Raw genomic sequence first — 17,529 nt, forward strand, 5'->3', positions numbered from 1 at the left:
AAGAGATCTGAATTATACGAGAGCCGACGAGGGGAAACACAAATTATGCAGTCAAGTTTCCCACATTTGGGGAAATCGCAGGAGCAGCACACCCAGAGTGCAATGGTTGAGCCTTGCCCTGGGAGAAGCACCTTCATGATCATAGTATCTCACCGGGCAGGTAAGTAGGAGTTGGGCTAGAGCTGGGGAGGGTCGCTGCTCGGGTTCCCCCCTGTGAAGTGAAGGAGATCCAACTGAGGCAGCACCAGGGAACTCTTGAAAGAAGAACAAGGCTAGAGGAAGATCTGAGACAAAGAAATCTGACTTTTACCAGAGCTGACCAGAGGAAAGCACAAACACAGTCTCCCACTACCACAAATAATGCAGTCAAGTTTCCCACATTTGGGGAAATCACAGGGGTCAGCATACCCAAAATGCAATGAATGAACCTCACCCTGGGAGAAAAATCTTCATGACCATGGTATCTCCTATGCAAAATAAGTATGATTTGGAATAGGGCTGGGGAGGGCCGCTGCTCATGCACATCTCTGTCAAGTAAAGGAGATTCAACTGAGGCAGCACAAGGGAACTCTCATCTTGGGACAACAACTGCAGGGAGAACATATATTTTCAGATGAACATGGGAGGGCAGAAGGCTGCCTAATACTGAAGCACCCCCAAACAACAAACCAAATGCAACAACTAGTGCAAGCATTCCTGGGGGAAGGCCTGCCGCAGATGGATTTGCATATGGTGATGTCATCCAAGCAGTGGGTCAAAGTTGGCATCAACCCTCGTCTGCATATGAAAAGAGAAAAGGGGCGTGCAGGGCATGGTGGCCTTTTGCGGCGCTTGGCTGACCCCTAGTTTGCATTAAACACCTCCACCCTCCTTTGGTGTGGGGCTCATGTTGGCTATGCCCCAGCCCCTGAAGCATTCAAGCTGATTTCTTGCAGCAGCTGGGCACTGTAACAGCTCCAGAGCTGCTCTGTAAGGCAAGTAAAAGGGTGTGGGCCCTGCAGCACTACCTGTAGTTCGCATTGTGCGTTGGAAGGCACAAAGTAAGCAGACAGGAGGAGAAGTCAGGATAGTGCGCAAGGGCATAGAAGGGAGCGGCTCAAGAAAAGAGAAGTGGAAACAGACAGCAAACTAGGCTGGAGAGAGACCTGAGACAAAGAGATCTGAATTATACGAGAGCCGACCAGGGGAAACACAAATTATACAGTCAAGTTTCCCACATTTGGGGAAATCGCAGGAGCAGCACACCCAGAGTGCAATGGGTTAGCCTTGCCCTGGGAGAAGCACCTTCATGATCATAGTATCTCACCTGGCAGGTAAGTAGGAGTTGGGCTAGAGCTGGGGAGGGTCGCTGCTCGGGTACCCCCCTGTAAAGTGAAGGAGATCCAACTAAGGCAGCACAAGGGAACTCTCGAAAGAACAAGGCTAGAGGAAAATCTGAGACAAAGAAATCTGACTTTTACCAGAGCTGACCAGAGGAAAGCACAAACACAGTCCCCCACTACCACAAATAATGCAGCTGAGTTTCCCACATTTGGAGAAATCACAGGGGTCAGCATACCCAAAATGCAATGAATGAACCTCACCCTGGGAGAAAAATCTTCATGACCATGGTATCTCCTATGCAAAATAAGTATGATTTGGAATAGGGCTGGGGAGGGCCGCTGCTCATGCACATCTCTGTCAAGTAAAGGAGATTTAACTGAGGCAGCACAAGGGAACTCTCATCTGGGGACAACAACTGCAGGGAGAACACATATTTTCAGATGAACATGGGAGGGCAGAAGGCTGCCTAATACTGAAGCACCCCCAAACAACAAACCAAATGCAACAACTAGTGCAAGCATTCCTGGGGGAAGTTCTGCAGAAGACGGATTTGCATACGGTGATGTCATCCAAGCAGTGGGTCAAAGTTGGCTTCAACCCTCATCTGCATATGAAAAGAGAAAAGGGGCGTGCAGGGCATGGCGGCCTTTTGCGGTGCTTGGATGACCCCTAGTTCGCATTAAACACCTCCACCCTCCTTTGGTGTGGGGCTCATGTTGGCCATGCCCCATCCCCTGAAGCATTCAAGCTGATTTCTTGCAGCAGCTGGGCACTGTAACAGCTCCAGAGCTGCTCTGTAAGGCAAGTAAAAGGGTGTGGGCCCTGCAGCACTACCTGTAGTTTGCATTGTGCATTGGAAGGCACAAAGTAAGCAGACGGGAGGAGAAGTCAGGATAGTGCACAAGGGTATAGAAGGGAGCGGCTGAAGAAAAGAGAAGTGGAAACAGACAGCAAACTAGGCTGGAGAGAGACCTGAGACAAAGAGATCTGAATTATACGAGAGCCGACCAAGGGAAACACAAATTATGCAGTCAAGTTTCCCACATTTGGGGAAATCGCAGGGGCAGCACACCCAGAGTGCAATGGGTGAGCCTTGCCCTGGGAGAAGCACCTTCATGATCATAGTATCTCACCTGGCAGGTAAGTAGGAGTTGGGCTAGAGCTGGGGAGGATCGCTGTTCGGGCACCCCCCTGTCAAGTGAAAGAGATCCAACTGAGGCAGCACAAGGGAACTCTCGAAAGAAGAACAAGGCTAGAGGAAGATCTGAGACAAAGAAATCTGACTTTTTCCAGAGCTGGCCAGAGGAAAGCACAAACACAGTCCCCCACTACCACAAATAATGCAGTCGAGTTTCCCACATTTGGGGAAATCACAGGGGTCAGCATACCCAGAATGCAATGAATGAACCTCACCCTGGGAGAACAATCTTCATGACCATGGTATCGCCTATGCAAAATAAGTATGATTTGGGATAGGGCTGGGGAGGGCCGCTGCTCAGGCACATCTCTGTCAAGTAAAGGAGATTCAACTGAGGCAGCACAAGGGAACTCTCATCTGGGGACAACAACTGCAGGGAGAACACATATTTTCAGATGAACATGTGAGGGCAGAAGGCTGCCTAATACTGAAGCACCCCCAAACAACAAACCAAATGCAACAACTAGTGCAAGCATTCCTGGGGGAAGGCCTGCAGCAGATGGATTTGCATATGGTGATGTCATCCAAGCAGTGGGTCAAAGTTGGCTTCAACCCTCGTCTGCATATGAAAAGAGAAAAGGGGCGTGCAGGGCATGGCGGCCTTTTGCAGCGCTTGGATGACCCCTAGTTTGCATTACACACCTCCTCCCTCCTTCGGTGTGGGGCTCATGTTGGCTATGCCCCAGCCCCTGAAGCATTCAAGCTGATTTCTTGCAGCAGCTTGGCACTGCAACAGCTCCAGAGCTGCTCTGTAAGGCAAGTAAAAGGGTGTGGGCCCTGCAGCACTACCTGTAGTTTGCATTGTGCATTGGAAGGCACAAAGTAAGCAGACGGGAGGAGAAGTCAGGATAGTGCACAAGGGTATAGAAGGGAGCGGCTGAAGAAAAGAGAAGTGGAAACAGACAGCAAACTAGGCTGGAGAGAGACCTGAGACAAAGAGATCTGAATTATACGAGAGCCGACCAGGGGAAACACAAATTATGCAGTCAAGTTTCCCACATTTGGGGAAATCGCAGGAGCAGCACACCCAGAGTACAATGGGTGAGCCTTGCCCTGGGAGAAGCACCTTCATGATCATAGTATCTCACCTGGCAGGTAAGTAGGAGTTGGGCTAGAGCTGGGGAGGGTCGCTGCTCGGGCACCCCCCTGTAAAGTGAAGGAGATCCAACTGAGGCAGCACAAGGGAACTCTCGAAAGAAGAACAAGGCTAAAGGAAAATCTGAGACAAAGAAATCTGACTTTTACCAGAGCTGACCAGAGGAAAGCACAAACACAGTCTCCCACTACCACAAATAATGCAGTCAAGTTTCCCACATTTGGGGAAATCACAGGGGTCAGCATACCCAAAATGCAATGAATGAACCTCACCCTGGGAGAAAAATCTTCATGACCATGGTATCTCCTATGCAAAATAAGTATGATTTGGAATAGGGCTGGGGAGGGCCGCTGCTCATGCACATCTCTGTCAAGTAAAGGAGATTCAACTGAGGCAGCACAAGGGAACTCTCATCTTGGGACAACAACTGCAGGGAGAACATATATTTTCAGATGAACATGGGAGGGCAGAAGACTGCCTAATACTGAAGCACCCCCAAACAACAAACCAAATGCAACAACTAGTGCAAGCATTCCTGGGGGAAGGCCTGCCGCAGATGGATTTGCATATGGTGATGTCATCCAAGCAGTGGGTCAAAGTTGGCTTCAACCCTCGTCTGCATATGAAAAGAGAAAAGGGGCGTGCAGGGCATGGTGGCCTTTTGCGGCGCTTGGCTGACCCCTAGTTTGCATTAAACACCTCCACCCTCCTTTGGTGTGGGGCTCATGTTGGCTATGCCCCAGCCCCTGAAGCATTCAAGCTGATTTCTTGCAGCAGCTGGGCACTGTAACAGCTCCAGAGCTGCTCTGTAAGGCAAGTAAAAGGGTGTGGGCCCTGCAGCACTACCTGTAGTTCGCATTGTGCGTTGGAAGGCACAAAGTAAGCAGACAGGAGGAGAAGTCAGGATAGTGCGCAAGGGCATAGAAGGGAGCGGCTCAAGAAAAGAGAAGTGGAAACAGACAGCAAACTAGGCTGGAGAGAGACCTGAGACAAAGAGATCTGAATTATACGAGAGCCGACCAGGGGAAACACAAATTATACAGTCAAGTTTCCCACATTTGGGGAAATCGCAGGAGCAGCACACCCAGAGTGCAATGGGTTAGCCTTGCCCTGGGAGAAGCACCTTCATGATCATAGTATCTCACCTGGCAGGTAAGTAGGAGTTGGGCTAGAGCTGGGGAGGGTCGCTGCTCGGGTACCCCCCTGTAAAGTGAAGGAGATCCAACTAAGGCAGCACAAGGGAACTCTCGAAAGAAGAACAAGGCTAGAGGAAAATCTGAGACAAAGAAATCTGACTTTTACCAGAGCTGACCAGAGGAAAGCACAAACACAGTCCCCCACTACCACAAATAATGCAGCTGAGTTTCCCACATTTGGGGAAATCACAGGGGTCAGCATACCCAAAATGCAATGAATGAACCTCACCCTGGGAGAAAAATCTTCATGACCATGGTATCTCCTATGCAAAATAAGTATGATTTGGAATAGGGCTGGGGAGGGCCGCTGCTCATGCACATCTCTGTCAAGTAAAGGAGATTTAACTGAGGCAGCACAAGGGAACTCTCATCTGGGGACAACAACTGCAGGGAGAACACATATTTTCAGATGAACATGGGAGGGCAGAAGGCTGCCTAATACTGAAGCACCCCCAAACAACAAACCAAATGCAACAACTAGTGCAAGCATTCCTGGGGGAAGTTCTGCAGAAGACGGATTTGCATACGGTGATGTCATCCAAGCAGTGGGTCAAAGTTGGCTTCAACCCTCATCTGCATATGAAAAGAGAAAAGGGGCGTGCAGGGCATGGCGGCCTTTTGCGGTGCTTGGATGACCCCTAGTTCGCATTAAACACCTCCACCCTCCTTTGGTGTGGGGCTCATGTTGGCCATGCCCCATCCCCTGAAGCATTCAAGCTGATTTCTTGCAGCAGCTGGGCACTGTAACAGCTCCAGAGCTGCTCTGTAAGGCAAGTAAAAGGGTGTGGGCCCTGCAGCACTACCTGTAGTTTGCATTGTGCATTGGAAGGCACAAAGTAAGCAGACGGGAGGAGAAGTCAGGATAGTGCACAAGGGTATAGAAGGGAGCGGCTGAAGAAAAGAGAAGTGGAAACAGACAGCAAACTAGGCTGGAGAGAGACCTGAGACAAAGAGATCTGAATTATACGAGAGCCGACCAAGGGAAACACAAATTATGCAGTCAAGTTTCCCACATTTGGGGAAATCGCAGGGGCAGCACACCCAGAGTGCAATGGGTGAGCCTTGCCCTGGGAGAAGCACCTTCATGATCATAGTATCTCACCTGGCAGGTAAGTAGGAGTTGGGCTAGAGCTGGGGAGGGTCGCTGTTCGGGCACCCCCCTGTCAAGTGAAAGAGATCCAACTGAGGCAGCACAAGGGAACTCTCGAAAGAAGAACAAGGCTAGAGGAAGATCTGAGACAAAGAAATCTGACTTTTTCCAGAGCTGGCCAGAGGAAAGCACAAACACAGTCCCCCACTACCACAAATAATGCAGTCGAGTTTCCCACATTTGGGGAAATCACAGGGGTCAGCATACCCAGAATGCAATGAATGAACCTCACCCTGGGAGAACAATCTTCATGACCATGGTATCGCCTATGCAAAATAAGTATGATTTGGGATAGGGCTGGGGAGGGCCGCTGCTCAGGCACATCTCTGTCAAGTAAAGGAGATTCAACTGAGGCAGCACAAGGGAACTCTCATCTGGGGACAACAACTGCAGGGAGAACACATATTTTCAGATGAACATGTGAGGGCAGAAGGCTGCCTAATACTGAAGCACCCCCAAACAACAAACCAAATGCAACAACTAGTGCAAGCATTCCTGGGGGAAGGCCTGCAGCAGATGGATTTGCATATGGTGATGTCATCCAAGCAGTGGGTCAAAGTTGGCTTCAACCCTCGTCTGCATATGAAAAGAGAAAAGGGGCGTGCAGGGCATGGCGGCCTTTTGCAGCGCTTGGATGACCCCTAGTTTGCATTACACACCTCCTCCCTCCTTCGGTGTGGGGCTCATGTTGGCTATGCCCCAGCCCCTGAAGCATTCAAGCTGATTTCTTGCAGCAGCTGGGCACTGTAACTGCTCCAGAGCTACTCTGTAAGGCAAGTAAAAGGGTGTGGGCCCTGCAGCACTACCTGTAGTTCGCATTGTGCGTTGGAAGGCACGAAGTAAGCAGACGGGAGAAGTCAGGATAGTGCGCAAGGGCATAGAAGGGAGCGGCTCAAGAAAAGAGAAGTGGAAACAGACAGCAAACTAGGCTGGAGAGAGACCTGAGACAAAGAGATCTGAATTATACGAGAGCCGACGAGGGGAAACACAAATTATGCAGTCAAGTTTCCCACATTTGGGGAAATCGCAGGAGCAGCACACCCAGAGTGCAATGGTTGAGCCTTGCCCTGGGAGAAGCACCTTCATGATCATAGTATCTCACCTGGCAGGTAAGTAGGAGTTGGGCTAGAGCTGGGGAGGGTCGCTGCTCGGGTTCCCCCCTGTGAAGTGAAGGAGATCCAACTGAAGCAGCACCAGGGAACTCTCGAAAGAAGAACAAGGCTAGAGGAAGATCTGAGACAAAGAAATCTGACTTTTACCAGAGCTGACCAGAGGAAAGCACAAACACAGTCCCCCACTACCACAAATAATGCAGTCGAGTTTCCCACATTTGGGAAAATCACAGGGGTCAGCATACCCAGAATGCAATGAATGAACCTCACCCTGGGAGAACAATCTTCATGACCATGGTATCTCCTATGCAAAATAAGTATGATTTGGGATAGGGCTGGTGAGGGCCGCTGCTCAGGCACATCTCTGTCAAGTAAAGGAGATTCAACTGAGGCAGCACAAGGGAACTCTCATCTGGGGACAACAACTGCAGGGAGACCACATCTTTTCAGATGAACATGGGAGGGCGGAAGGCAGCCTAATACTGAAGCACCATCAAATATCAAACCATGGCCCTCATTCCGAGTTGATCGCTCGCAAGGCGATTTTAGCAGAGTTACACACGCTAAGCCGCCGCCTACTGGGAGTGAATCTTAGCTTCTTAAAATTGCGACCGATGTATTCGCAATATTGCGATTACAAACTACTTAGCAGTTTCAGAGTAGCTTCAGACTTACTCGGCATCTGCGATCAGTTCAGTGCTTGTCGTTCCTGGTTTGACGTCACAAACACTCCCAGAGTTCGCCCAGACACTCCCCCGTTTCTCCGGCCACTCCTGCGTTTTTTCCGGAAACTGTAGCGTTTTTTCCCACACGCCCATAAAACGGCCTGTTTCCGCCCAGTAACACCCATTTCCTGTCAATCACATTACGATCGCCGGAGCGAAGAAAAAGCCGTGAGTAAAAATACTTTCTTCATTGTAAAATTACTTGGCGCAGTCGCAGTGCGAATATTGCGCATGCGTACTAAGCAGAATTTCACTGCGATGCGATGAAATTTACAGAGCGAACGACTCGGAATGAGGGCCCATATGCAACAACTAGTACAAGCACTCCTGGGGGAAGGTCTGCAGCAGACGGATTTGCATACGGTGATGTAAATCCAAGCAGTGGGCCAAAGTTGACTGGAACCCTCATCTGCATATGAAAAGAGAAAAGGGGCATGCAGGGCATGGCGGCCTTTTGCAGTGCTTGGATGACCCCTAGTTCGCATTAAACACCTCCACCCTCCTTTGGTGTGGGGCTCATGTTGGCCATGCCCCATCCCCTGATGCATTCAAGCTGATTTCTTGCAGCAGCTGGGCACTGTAACAGCTCCAGAGCTGTTCTGTAAGGCAAGTAAAAGGGTGTGGGCCCTGCAGCACCACCTGTTGTTCGCATTGTGCGTTGGAAGGCACAAATTAAGCAGACGGGAGGAGAAGTCAGGATAGTGCGCAAGGGCATTCTTTTCTCTTAGTCCGGGGGCAAGGCTTCAAAATGGGGTCTGCAACGGAGGAGACACAGGGGGCGTGGTCACAGCAGCTTTTCTCTACAGTCTGCACCAGCAGGAGCCTACACCATTTTTTATGATCACGCTGAACTGCAGTGCGACTGCAATTACAGCATGGTCAAGAAGGGAGGCGTCATGCTGGGTGGCCATGCCCTGTCACTGTGCAGGAGCCAGCACCGCTCACACACTAGTCCCCGGGTGCAGCCCCCAACCCCCGGGACACCCGGAGCAACAAAATGTAGATTCAGGCCACCAGGCCACGCCCCTACCTATGAAACCATGCCTCCTTTTTACCATTGCGCTGTTTATCTGCGCGCACTGCATTACAATCTCCCTCGCCACCTCTCTGGGTGTCACCAGTGATAGTGACACCTCTGCCATGCTTGTAGCAGCTGGTCCTAAGATCTACGCCTCAAGCCCTGAGTGTTTGCCCTTGTGACTTGTTGATCATCATAGCGAAGCAGATGCTTACAGAAAACTGCAGGGGCTTAGATTGAAAATAAAAACAATTGATGGGTATAAGGTAGAGAGGAGCGGGTTCGGTTCTCCGAGAACCGAATTCCCCACGAACTCCACGTGGTTTACATTGGTCCGAGGCAGGCTCGGTTGTTCCTGCCTGACTCGGAAAACCTGAACAAGGGAAAATGTCATCATCCCGCTGTCAGATTCTCGTGAGATTCGGATTCCATATAAAGAGCTGCGCGTTGCTGCCATTTTTACTCGTGCATTGAAGAGAGAGCGGAGAGGACGTGGCTATGTTCTCTCAGTGGAAATCTCAATATCAGTGCTCAGTATCAGTGGTTACTTATTGCTGCTCAGTAATACTAGTAGTGTGTCTCTCCTGCTCAGTGTCAGTTCTCAGTAGTATCCTCATCAGTGCTCAGTATCACTGCTCATTGTCTTGTGCTGCATTGTGGTGCTCAGCATACTACAGTACATTACTAATAGTCCAGTGCTGCATCTTGCTGCTCAGTGTCAGTTCTAGTATCCTCATCAGTGCTCACTATCACTGCTCATTGCATTGTGGTGTTCTGTATACTACAGTAACATAGTAATATAGTATATATAGAGGAGCGGGTTCGGTTCTCCGAGAACCGAATTCCCGACGAACTCCACGTGGTTTACACTGGTCCGAGGCAGGCTCGGTTGTTCCCGCCTGACTCGGAAAACCTGAACAAGGGAAAATGTCATCATCCCGCTGTCGGATTCTCGCGAGATTCGGATTCCATATAAAGAGCTGCGCGTTGCCGCCATTTTTACTCGTGCATTGAAGAGAGAGCGGAGAGGACGTGGCTATGTTCTCTCAGTGGAAATCTCAATATCAGTGCTCAGTATCAGTGGTTACTTATTGCTGCTCAGTAATACTAGTAGTGTGTCTCTCCTGCTCAGTGTCAGTTCTCAGTAGTATCCTCATCAGTGCTCAGTATCACTGCTCATTGTCTTGTGCTGCATTGTGGTGCTCAGCATACTACAGTACATTACTAATAGTCCAGTGCTGCATCTTGCTGCTCAGTGTCAGTTCTAGTATCCTCATCAGTGCTCACTATCACTGCTCATTACATTGTGGTGTTCTGTATACTACAGTAACATAGTAATATAGTAACATATGGTAACATAGTTTTTGAGGTTGAATAGAGGCAAATTGCCCATCGTGTTCAACCTGTTTTAAGTTGTGATGATTCTACATACTTGCTGAATAATGTTTTATGACTAGTTAGCTACTATAACTCATGTTACCCCGGATTAACCATGTTGATATGTTAAGTATTATAACCTTGGATAGCTTTTTCATTCAGAAATGTATCCATTCCTTTTTTAAATCCAATTACAGAGTCCGCCATTACCACCTTCCCTGGCAGGGAATTCCACATCCTGATTGCCCTAACAGTGAAGATCATAGTATCTCACCTGGCAGGTAAGTAGGAGTTGGGCTAGAGCTGTGGAGGATTGCTGCTCGGGCACCCCCTGTCAAGTGAAGGAGATCCAACTGAGGCAGCACAAGGGAACTCTCGAAAGAAGAACAAGGCTAGAGGAAGATCTGAGACAAAGAAATCTGACTTTTACCAGAGCTGACCAGAGGAAAGCACAAACACAGTCCCCCACTACCACAAATAATGCAGTCGAGTTTCCCACATTTGGGGAAATCACAGGGGTCAGCATACCCAGAGTGCAATGAATGAACCTCACCCTGGGAGAACAATCTTCATGACCATGGTATCTCCTATGCAAAATAAGTATGATTTGGGATAGGGCTGGGGAGGGCCGCTGCTCAGGCACATCTCTGTCAAGTAAAGGAGATTCAACTGAGGCAGCACAAGGGAACTCTCATCTGGGGACAACAACTGCAGGGAGAACACATATTTTCAGATGAACATGGGAGGGCAGAAGGCTGCCTAATACTGAAGCACCCCCAAACAACAAACCAAATGCAACTACTAGTGCAAGCATTCCTGGGGGAAGGCCTGCAGCAGACGGATTTGCATATGGTGATGTCATCCAAGCAGTGGGTCAAAGTTGGCTTCAACCCTCGTCTGCATATGAAAATAAAAAAGGGGTGTGCAGGGCATGGCTGCCTTTTGCGGCGCTTGGATGACCCCTAGTTCGCATTAAACACCTCCACCCTCCTTCGGTGTGGGGCTCATGTTGGCTATGCCCCAGCCCCTGAAGCATTCAAGCTGATTTCTTGCAGCAGCTGGGCACTGTAACAGCTCCAGAGCTGCTCTGTAAAGCAAGTAAAAGGGTGTGGGCCCTGCAGCACTACCTGTAGTTTGCATTGTGCATTGGAAGGCACAAAGTAAGCAGACGGGAGAAGTAAGGATAGTGCGCAAGGCCATAGAATGGAGCGGCTTAAGAAAAGAGAAGTGGAAACAGACAGCAAACTAGGCTGGAGAGAGACCTGAGACAAAGAGATCTGAATTATACGAGAGCCGACCAGGGGAAACACAAATTATGCAGTCAAGTTTCCCACATTTGGGGAAATCGCAGGGGCAGCAAATCCAGAGTGCAATGGGTGAGCCTTGCCCTGGGAGAAGCACCTTCATGATTATAGTATCTCACCTGGCAGGTAAGTAGAAGTTGGGCTAGAGCTGGGGAGGGTCGCTGCTCGGGCACCCCCCTGTCAAGTGAAGGAGATCCAACTGAGGCAGCACAAGGGAACTCTCGAAAGAAGAACAAGGCTAGAGGAAGAACTGAAACAAAGAAATCTGACTTTTACCAGAGCTGACCAGAGGAAAGCACAAACACAGTCCCCCACTACCACAAATAATGCAGTTGAGTTTCCCACATTTGGGGAAATCACAGGGGTCAGCATACCCAGAATGCAATGAATGAACCTCACCCTGGGAGAACAATCTTCAAGACCATGGTCTCTCCTATGCAAAATAAGTATGATTTGGGATAGGGCTGGGGAGGGCCGCTGCTCAGGCACATCTCTGTCAAGTAAAGGAGATTCAACTGAGGCAGCACAAGGAAACTCTCATCTGGGGACAACAACTGCAGGGAGAACACATATTTTCAGATGAACATGGGAGGGCAGAAGGCTGCCTAATACTGAAGCACCCCCAAACAACAAACCAAATGCTACAACTAGTGCAAGCATTCCTGGGGGAAGGCCTGCAGCAGATGGATTTGCATATGGTGATGCCATCCAAGCAGTGGGTCAAAGTTGGCTTCATCCCTCGTCTGCATATGAAAAGAGAAAAGGGGCGTGCAGGGCATGGCGGCCTTTTGCGGCGCTTGGATGACCCCTAGTTAGCATTACACACCTCCACCCTCCTTCGGTGTGGGGCTCATGTTGGCTATGCCCCAGCCCCTGAAGCATTCAAGCTGATTTCTTGCAGCAGCTGGGCACTGTAACTGCTCCAGAGCTGCTCTGTAAGGCAAGTAAAAGGGTGTGGGCCCTGCAGCACTACCTGTAGATTGCATTGTGCGTTGGAAGGCACGAAGTAAGCAGACGGGAGAAGTCAGGATAGTGCGCAAGGGCATAGAAGGGAGCGGCTCAAGAAAAGAGAAGTGGAAACAGACAGCAAACTAGGCTGGAGAGAGACCTGAGACAAAGAGATCTGAATTATACGAGAGCCGACCAAGGGAAACACAAATTATGCAGTCAAGTTTCCCACATTTGGGGAAATCACAGGGGCAGCACAACCAGAGTGCAATGGGTGAGCCTTGCCCTGGGAGAAGCACCTTCATGATCATAGTATCTCACCTGGCAGGTAAGTAGGAGTTGGGCTAGAGCTGGGGAGGGTCGCTGCTCGGGCACCCCCCTGTCAAGTGAAAGAGATCCAACTGAGGCAGCACAAGGGAACTCTCGAAAGAAGAACAAGGCTAGAGGAAGATCTGAGATAAAGAAATCTGATTTTTACCAGAGCTGACCAGAGGAAAGCACAAACACAGTCCCCCACTACCACAAATAATGCAGTCGAGTTTCCCACATTTGGGGAAATCACAGGGGTCAGCATACCCAGAATGCAATGAATGAACCTCACCCTGGGAGAACAATCTTCATGACCATGGTATCGCCTATGCAAAATAAGTATGATTTGGGATAGGGCTGGGGAGGGCCGCTGCTCAGGCACATCTCTGTCAAGTAAAGGAGATTCAACTGAGGCAGCACAAGGGAACTCTCATCTGGGGACAACAACTGCAGGGAGAACATATATTTTCAGATGAACATGGGAGGGCAGAAGGCTGCCTAATACTGAAGCACCCCCAAACAACAAACCAAATGCAACAACTAGTGCAAGCATTCCTGGGGGAAGGCCTGCAGCAGATGGATTTGCATATGGTGATGTCATCCAAACAGTGGGTCAAAGTTGGCTTCAACCCTCGTCTGCATATGAAAAGAGACAAGGGGCCTTTTGCGGCGCTTGGATGACCCCTAGTTCGCATTACACACCTCCACCCTCCTTCGGTGTGGGGCTCATGTTGGCTATTCCCCAGCCCCTGAAGCATTCAAGCTGATTTCTTGCAGCAGCTGGGCACTGTAACTGCTCCAGAGACGCTCTGTAAGGCAAGTAAAAGGGTGTGGGTCCTGCAGCACTACCTGTAGTTTGCATTGTGCGTTGGAAGGCACAAAGTAAGCAGACGGGAGAAGTCAGGATAGTGCGCAAGGGCATAGAAGGGAGCGGCTCAAGAAAAGAGAAGTAGAAACAGACAGCAAACTAGGCTGGAGAGAGACCTGAGACAAAGAGATCTGAATTATACGAGAGCCGACCAGGGGAAACACAAATTATGCAGTCAAGTTTCCCACATTTGGGGAAATCGCAGAAGCAGCACACCCAGAGTGCAATGGGTGAGCCTTGCCCTGGGAGAAGCACCTTCATGATCATAGTATCTCACCTGGCAGGTAAGTAGGAGTTGGGCTAGAGCTGGGGAGGGTCGCTGCTCGAGCATCCCCCTGTCAAGTAAAGGAGATTCAACTGAGGCAGCACAAGGGAACTCTCATCTGGGGACAACAACTGCAGGGAGAACACATATTTTCAGATAAAAATCTTGGTCATGCTCTGGTTTCTCTTCAGAACGAACAAATCTTTCGCCTTTTACTAAAGATTTCCGTGGAGAGGAGCAAAACCGAGTTTTATCTCAATTTTTGCATGCCCCATCTTTTTGGGGTTTCTTTTATCGGTTTAAAGATAGAATGAGTGTGCTTTAATGTAAGCTCATTTGCATAGAAATGACAGTAAATGTTTGTTTCTTTTCAAACAGAACTTTCTTGACCATGCTACTTGCTTGAAAGATCTGGGAGCACATGGAATACAGTACAAACCATGCTTATAGCAAGGAGAAGACAGGTGAGAAATCTGCTTTCTTTCAAATTGTCGCTCACTTTGATCTGAATGAGGACTGCTGGCACGGCACTCAGGCGACAGGTGGAATCTTGGTCATGCTCTGGTTTCTCTTCAGAACGAACAAATCTTTCGCCTTTTACTAAAGATTTCCGTGGAGAGGAGCAAAACTGAGTTTTATCTCAATTTTTGCATGTCCCATATTATTGGGGTTTCTTTTATCGGATTAAAGACAGAACGAGTGTGCTTTCTTGTTAGCTTTAATGTAAGTATATTTGCATAACAATGACAATAAATGTCTGTTTCTTTTCAAGCAGAACTTTCTTGACCATACTAATTGCTTGAAAGATCTGGGAGCACATGGAAAAGAGTACAAACCATGCTTATAGCAAGGGGAAGCCTGGTGAGAAATCTGCTTTCTTTCTTTCAAATTGGGTGCTCACTTTGAGCTGAATGAGGACTGCTGGCATGGCACTCAGGCGACAGGTGGAATCTTGGTCATGCTCTGGTTTCTCTTCAGAACGAACAAATCTTTCGCCTTTTACTAAAGATTTCCGTGGAGAGGAGCAAAACTGAGTTTTATCTCAATTTTTGCATGCCCCGTCTTATTGGGGTTTCTTTTATCAGTTTAAAGATAGAACGAGTGTGCTTTAATGTAAGCTCATTTGCGTAGAAATGACAGTAAATGTTTGTTTCTTTTCAAACAGAACTTTCTTGACTATACTAATTGCTTGAAAGATCTGGGAGCACATGGAAAAGAGTACAAACCATGTTTATAGCAAGGGGAAGCCTGGTGAGAAATCTGCTTTCTTTCTTTCAAATTGGGTGCTCACTTTGAGCTGAATGAGGACTGCTGGCATGGCACTCAGGCGACAGGTAGAATCTTGGTCATGCTGTGGTTTCTCTTCAGAACGAACAAATCTTTCGCCTTTTACTAAAGATTTCCGTGGAGAGGAGCAAAACTGAGTTTTATCTCAATTTTTGCATGCCCCATCTTATTGGGGTTTTATTTTATTGGTTTAAAGATAGAACGAGTGTGCTTTAATGTAAGCTCATTTGCATAGAAATTACAGTAAATGTTTGTTTCTTTTCAAACAGAACTTTCTTGACCACACTAATTGTTTGAAAGATCTGGGAGCACATGGAAAAGAGTACAAACCATGTTTATAGCAAGGGGAAGCCTGGTGAGAAATCTGCTTTCTTTCATTCAAATTGGGTGCTCACTTTGAGCTGAATGAGAACTGCTGGCATGGCACTCAGGCGACAGGTGGAATCTTGGTCATGCTCTGGTTTCTCTTCAGAACTAACAAATATTTCGCCTTTTATTAAAGATTTCCGTGGAGAGGAGCAAAACTGAGTTTTATCTCAATTTTTGCATGCCCCATATTATTGGGGTTTCTTTTATCAGTTTAAAGACAGAACGAGTGTGCTTTCTTGTTAGCTTTAATGTAAGTTTATTTGCATAACAATGACAGTAAATGTTTGTTTCTTTTCAAACAGAACTTTCTTGACCATGCTACTTGCTTGAAAGATCTGGGAGCACATGGAAAACAGTACAAACCATGCAGTATCACAAGAGCCTTTATTTGATCTTTCATGAAGATAGAGCAGAATTGAGGACACGTCAACAATTTCTGCCGAAGGTGGTTCATCTTTCCACATGGTGCCTTTGGCCACTGACACCTTCGTTGAGTCAAAGTCTCTGGCTGTGGTCAGAACTTTGAAAATTTATGTCACCAGAACGGTTCAGATTAGGAAAACAGAGGCTCTGTTTGTCCTGTATGCTCCCAACATGATTGGGTGTCCTGCTTCCATGCAGACCATTATGCGCTGGATCTGTGGTAAGATTCAGCATGCTCATTCCACGGCAGGATTGCCGTTACTGAATTAGGTGAAGACCCATTCTACTAGAAAGGTGGGTTCATCCTGGGCAGCTGGTCGGGGAGTCTCGGCATTGCAACTTTGCCGAGCAGCTATTTAGTAAACACTTTTGCTAAGTTTTACAAGTTTGATACCTTGGCTGATGATAACTTCAAGTTGGGTCATTCGGTGCTGCAGAGTCGTACGCACTCTCCCACCCGTTCAAGAGCTTTGGTATAACCCCATGGTTCTTAATGTGACCCCAGCATCCTCTAGGTCGTATGAGAAAATAGGATTTTAATACCTACCGGTAAATCCTTTTCTCTTAGTACGTAGAGGATGCTGGGCACCCGTCCCAGTCCATACTGTGTCTGCAGTTATTACTTGTGGTTATACACATGTTGTGTTACGGTTCTGGTCAGCTTTTTGCTGCAATTGTTCATGCCGTTGGCTTGTGTTCTGTTGAATGCCACGTTCTGCGGCATGCTTAAGGTGTGAGCTGGTAAGATGCTCACCTTAGTTTAACTATAAATCCTTTCCTCGAAATGTCCGTCTCCCTGGGCACAGTTCCTATAACTGGAGTCTGGAGGAGGGGCATAGAGGGAGGAGCCAGTTCACACCCTTTGAAAGTCTTAAAGTGCCCATGTCTCTTGCGGATCCCGTCTATACCCCATGGTTCTTAATGTGACCCCAGCATCCTCTACGGACTAAGAGAAAAGGATGCCCTTGTGTACTATCCTGACTTCTCCTCCCGTCTGCTTACTTTGTGCCTTCCAACGCACAATGCGAACTACAGGTGGTGCTGCAGGGCCCACACCCTTTTACTTGCCTTACAGAGCAGCTCTGGAGCTGTTACAGTGCCCAGCTGCTGCAAGAAATCAGCTTGAATGCTTCAGGGGATGGGGCATGGCCAACATGAGCCCCACACCAAAGGAGGGTGGGGGTGTTTAATGCGAACAAGGGGTCATCCAAGCACTGCAAAAGGCCGCCATGCCCTGCATGCCCCTTTTCTCTATGGAATCCGAATCTCGCAAGAATCCGACAGCGGGATGATGACATTTTCCCTTGTTCAGGTTTTCCGAGTCAGGCGGGAACAACCGAGCCTGCCTCGGACCAGTGTAAACCACGTGGAGTTCGTGGGGAATTCGGTTCTCGGAGAACCGAACCCGCTCCTCTCTACCTTATACCCATCATTTTTTTTATTTTCAATCTAAGCCCCTGCAGTTTTCTGTAAGCATCTGCTTCGCTATGATGATCAACAAGTCACAAGGGCAAACACTCAGGGTGTGAGGCGTAGATCTTAGGACCAGCTGCTACAAGCA

General features: G+C 48.5%; 23 non-coding genes and 2 pseudogenes across 23 annotated transcripts; 5 read left to right on the forward strand and 20 right to left on the reverse strand.

Moving 5' to 3' along the window:
* Window positions 1-32: 32 nt before the first annotated feature.
* LOC135022638 (U1 spliceosomal RNA) lies at window positions 33-168 on the reverse strand (annotated as a pseudogene).
* Window positions 169-320: 152 nt separating this feature from the next.
* Window positions 321-484, reverse strand: LOC135022467 (U1 spliceosomal RNA). Its single transcript, XR_010219580.1, has one exon. It is a non-coding gene; the product is annotated as a U1 spliceosomal RNA (small nuclear RNA).
* Window positions 485-1,158: 674 nt separating this feature from the next.
* On the reverse strand, window positions 1,159-1,321 carry LOC135022583 (U1 spliceosomal RNA). Its single transcript, XR_010219694.1, has one exon. It is a non-coding gene; the product is annotated as a U1 spliceosomal RNA (small nuclear RNA).
* A 149-nt stretch (window positions 1,322-1,470) lies between these two features.
* On the reverse strand, window positions 1,471-1,634 carry LOC135022431 (U1 spliceosomal RNA). The gene has a single exon (XR_010219545.1). It is a non-coding gene; the product is annotated as a U1 spliceosomal RNA (small nuclear RNA).
* A 674-nt stretch (window positions 1,635-2,308) lies between these two features.
* On the reverse strand, window positions 2,309-2,471 carry LOC135022537 (U1 spliceosomal RNA). Its single transcript, XR_010219651.1, has one exon. It is a non-coding gene; the product is annotated as a U1 spliceosomal RNA (small nuclear RNA).
* Window positions 2,472-2,623: 152 nt separating this feature from the next.
* Window positions 2,624-2,787, reverse strand: LOC135022418 (U1 spliceosomal RNA). The gene has a single exon (XR_010219532.1). It is a non-coding gene; the product is annotated as a U1 spliceosomal RNA (small nuclear RNA).
* Window positions 2,788-3,461: 674 nt separating this feature from the next.
* LOC135022550 (U1 spliceosomal RNA) lies at window positions 3,462-3,624 on the reverse strand. Its single transcript, XR_010219664.1, has one exon. It is a non-coding gene; the product is annotated as a U1 spliceosomal RNA (small nuclear RNA).
* Window positions 3,625-3,776: 152 nt separating this feature from the next.
* On the reverse strand, window positions 3,777-3,940 carry LOC135022468 (U1 spliceosomal RNA). The gene has a single exon (XR_010219581.1). It is a non-coding gene; the product is annotated as a U1 spliceosomal RNA (small nuclear RNA).
* Window positions 3,941-4,614: 674 nt separating this feature from the next.
* On the reverse strand, window positions 4,615-4,777 carry LOC135022585 (U1 spliceosomal RNA). Its single transcript, XR_010219696.1, has one exon. It is a non-coding gene; the product is annotated as a U1 spliceosomal RNA (small nuclear RNA).
* Window positions 4,778-4,929: 152 nt separating this feature from the next.
* Window positions 4,930-5,093, reverse strand: LOC135022728 (U1 spliceosomal RNA). Its single transcript, XR_010219801.1, has one exon. It is a non-coding gene; the product is annotated as a U1 spliceosomal RNA (small nuclear RNA).
* Window positions 5,094-5,767: 674 nt separating this feature from the next.
* LOC135022539 (U1 spliceosomal RNA) lies at window positions 5,768-5,930 on the reverse strand. Its single transcript, XR_010219653.1, has one exon. It is a non-coding gene; the product is annotated as a U1 spliceosomal RNA (small nuclear RNA).
* Window positions 5,931-6,082: 152 nt separating this feature from the next.
* Window positions 6,083-6,246, reverse strand: LOC135022419 (U1 spliceosomal RNA). Its single transcript, XR_010219533.1, has one exon. It is a non-coding gene; the product is annotated as a U1 spliceosomal RNA (small nuclear RNA).
* A 698-nt stretch (window positions 6,247-6,944) lies between these two features.
* On the reverse strand, window positions 6,945-7,080 carry LOC135022604 (U1 spliceosomal RNA; annotated as a pseudogene).
* A 152-nt stretch (window positions 7,081-7,232) lies between these two features.
* LOC135022642 (U1 spliceosomal RNA) lies at window positions 7,233-7,396 on the reverse strand. Its single transcript, XR_010219732.1, has one exon. It is a non-coding gene; the product is annotated as a U1 spliceosomal RNA (small nuclear RNA).
* A 3,239-nt stretch (window positions 7,397-10,635) lies between these two features.
* Window positions 10,636-10,799, reverse strand: LOC135022625 (U1 spliceosomal RNA). The gene has a single exon (XR_010219720.1). It is a non-coding gene; the product is annotated as a U1 spliceosomal RNA (small nuclear RNA).
* Window positions 10,800-11,470: 671 nt separating this feature from the next.
* Window positions 11,471-11,633, reverse strand: LOC135022639 (U1 spliceosomal RNA). Its single transcript, XR_010219729.1, has one exon. It is a non-coding gene; the product is annotated as a U1 spliceosomal RNA (small nuclear RNA).
* Window positions 11,634-11,785: 152 nt separating this feature from the next.
* LOC135022726 (U1 spliceosomal RNA) lies at window positions 11,786-11,949 on the reverse strand. The gene has a single exon (XR_010219799.1). It is a non-coding gene; the product is annotated as a U1 spliceosomal RNA (small nuclear RNA).
* Window positions 11,950-12,620: 671 nt separating this feature from the next.
* Window positions 12,621-12,783, reverse strand: LOC135022621 (U1 spliceosomal RNA). The gene has a single exon (XR_010219716.1). It is a non-coding gene; the product is annotated as a U1 spliceosomal RNA (small nuclear RNA).
* Window positions 12,784-12,935: 152 nt separating this feature from the next.
* LOC135022420 (U1 spliceosomal RNA) lies at window positions 12,936-13,099 on the reverse strand. The gene has a single exon (XR_010219534.1). It is a non-coding gene; the product is annotated as a U1 spliceosomal RNA (small nuclear RNA).
* A 654-nt stretch (window positions 13,100-13,753) lies between these two features.
* On the reverse strand, window positions 13,754-13,916 carry LOC135022556 (U1 spliceosomal RNA). Its single transcript, XR_010219669.1, has one exon. It is a non-coding gene; the product is annotated as a U1 spliceosomal RNA (small nuclear RNA).
* Window positions 13,917-14,060: 144 nt separating this feature from the next.
* LOC135022681 (U5 spliceosomal RNA) lies at window positions 14,061-14,176 on the forward strand. Its single transcript, XR_010219754.1, has one exon. It is a non-coding gene; the product is annotated as a U5 spliceosomal RNA (small nuclear RNA).
* Window positions 14,177-14,445: 269 nt separating this feature from the next.
* LOC135022694 (U5 spliceosomal RNA) lies at window positions 14,446-14,561 on the forward strand. Its single transcript, XR_010219767.1, has one exon. It is a non-coding gene; the product is annotated as a U5 spliceosomal RNA (small nuclear RNA).
* Window positions 14,562-14,847: 286 nt separating this feature from the next.
* Window positions 14,848-14,963, forward strand: LOC135022688 (U5 spliceosomal RNA). The gene has a single exon (XR_010219761.1). It is a non-coding gene; the product is annotated as a U5 spliceosomal RNA (small nuclear RNA).
* A 274-nt stretch (window positions 14,964-15,237) lies between these two features.
* On the forward strand, window positions 15,238-15,353 carry LOC135022700 (U5 spliceosomal RNA). Its single transcript, XR_010219773.1, has one exon. It is a non-coding gene; the product is annotated as a U5 spliceosomal RNA (small nuclear RNA).
* Window positions 15,354-15,628: 275 nt separating this feature from the next.
* Window positions 15,629-15,744, forward strand: LOC135022711 (U5 spliceosomal RNA). The gene has a single exon (XR_010219784.1). It is a non-coding gene; the product is annotated as a U5 spliceosomal RNA (small nuclear RNA).
* The last annotated feature ends 1,785 nt before the right edge of the window (window positions 15,745-17,529 follow it).

Source organism: Pseudophryne corroboree, unplaced genomic scaffold, assembly GCF_028390025.1.
Source record: "Pseudophryne corroboree isolate aPseCor3 unplaced genomic scaffold, aPseCor3.hap2 scaffold_388, whole genome shotgun sequence".
In the NCBI taxonomy this organism is placed as follows: Eukaryota; Metazoa; Chordata; class Amphibia; order Anura; family Myobatrachidae; genus Pseudophryne; species Pseudophryne corroboree.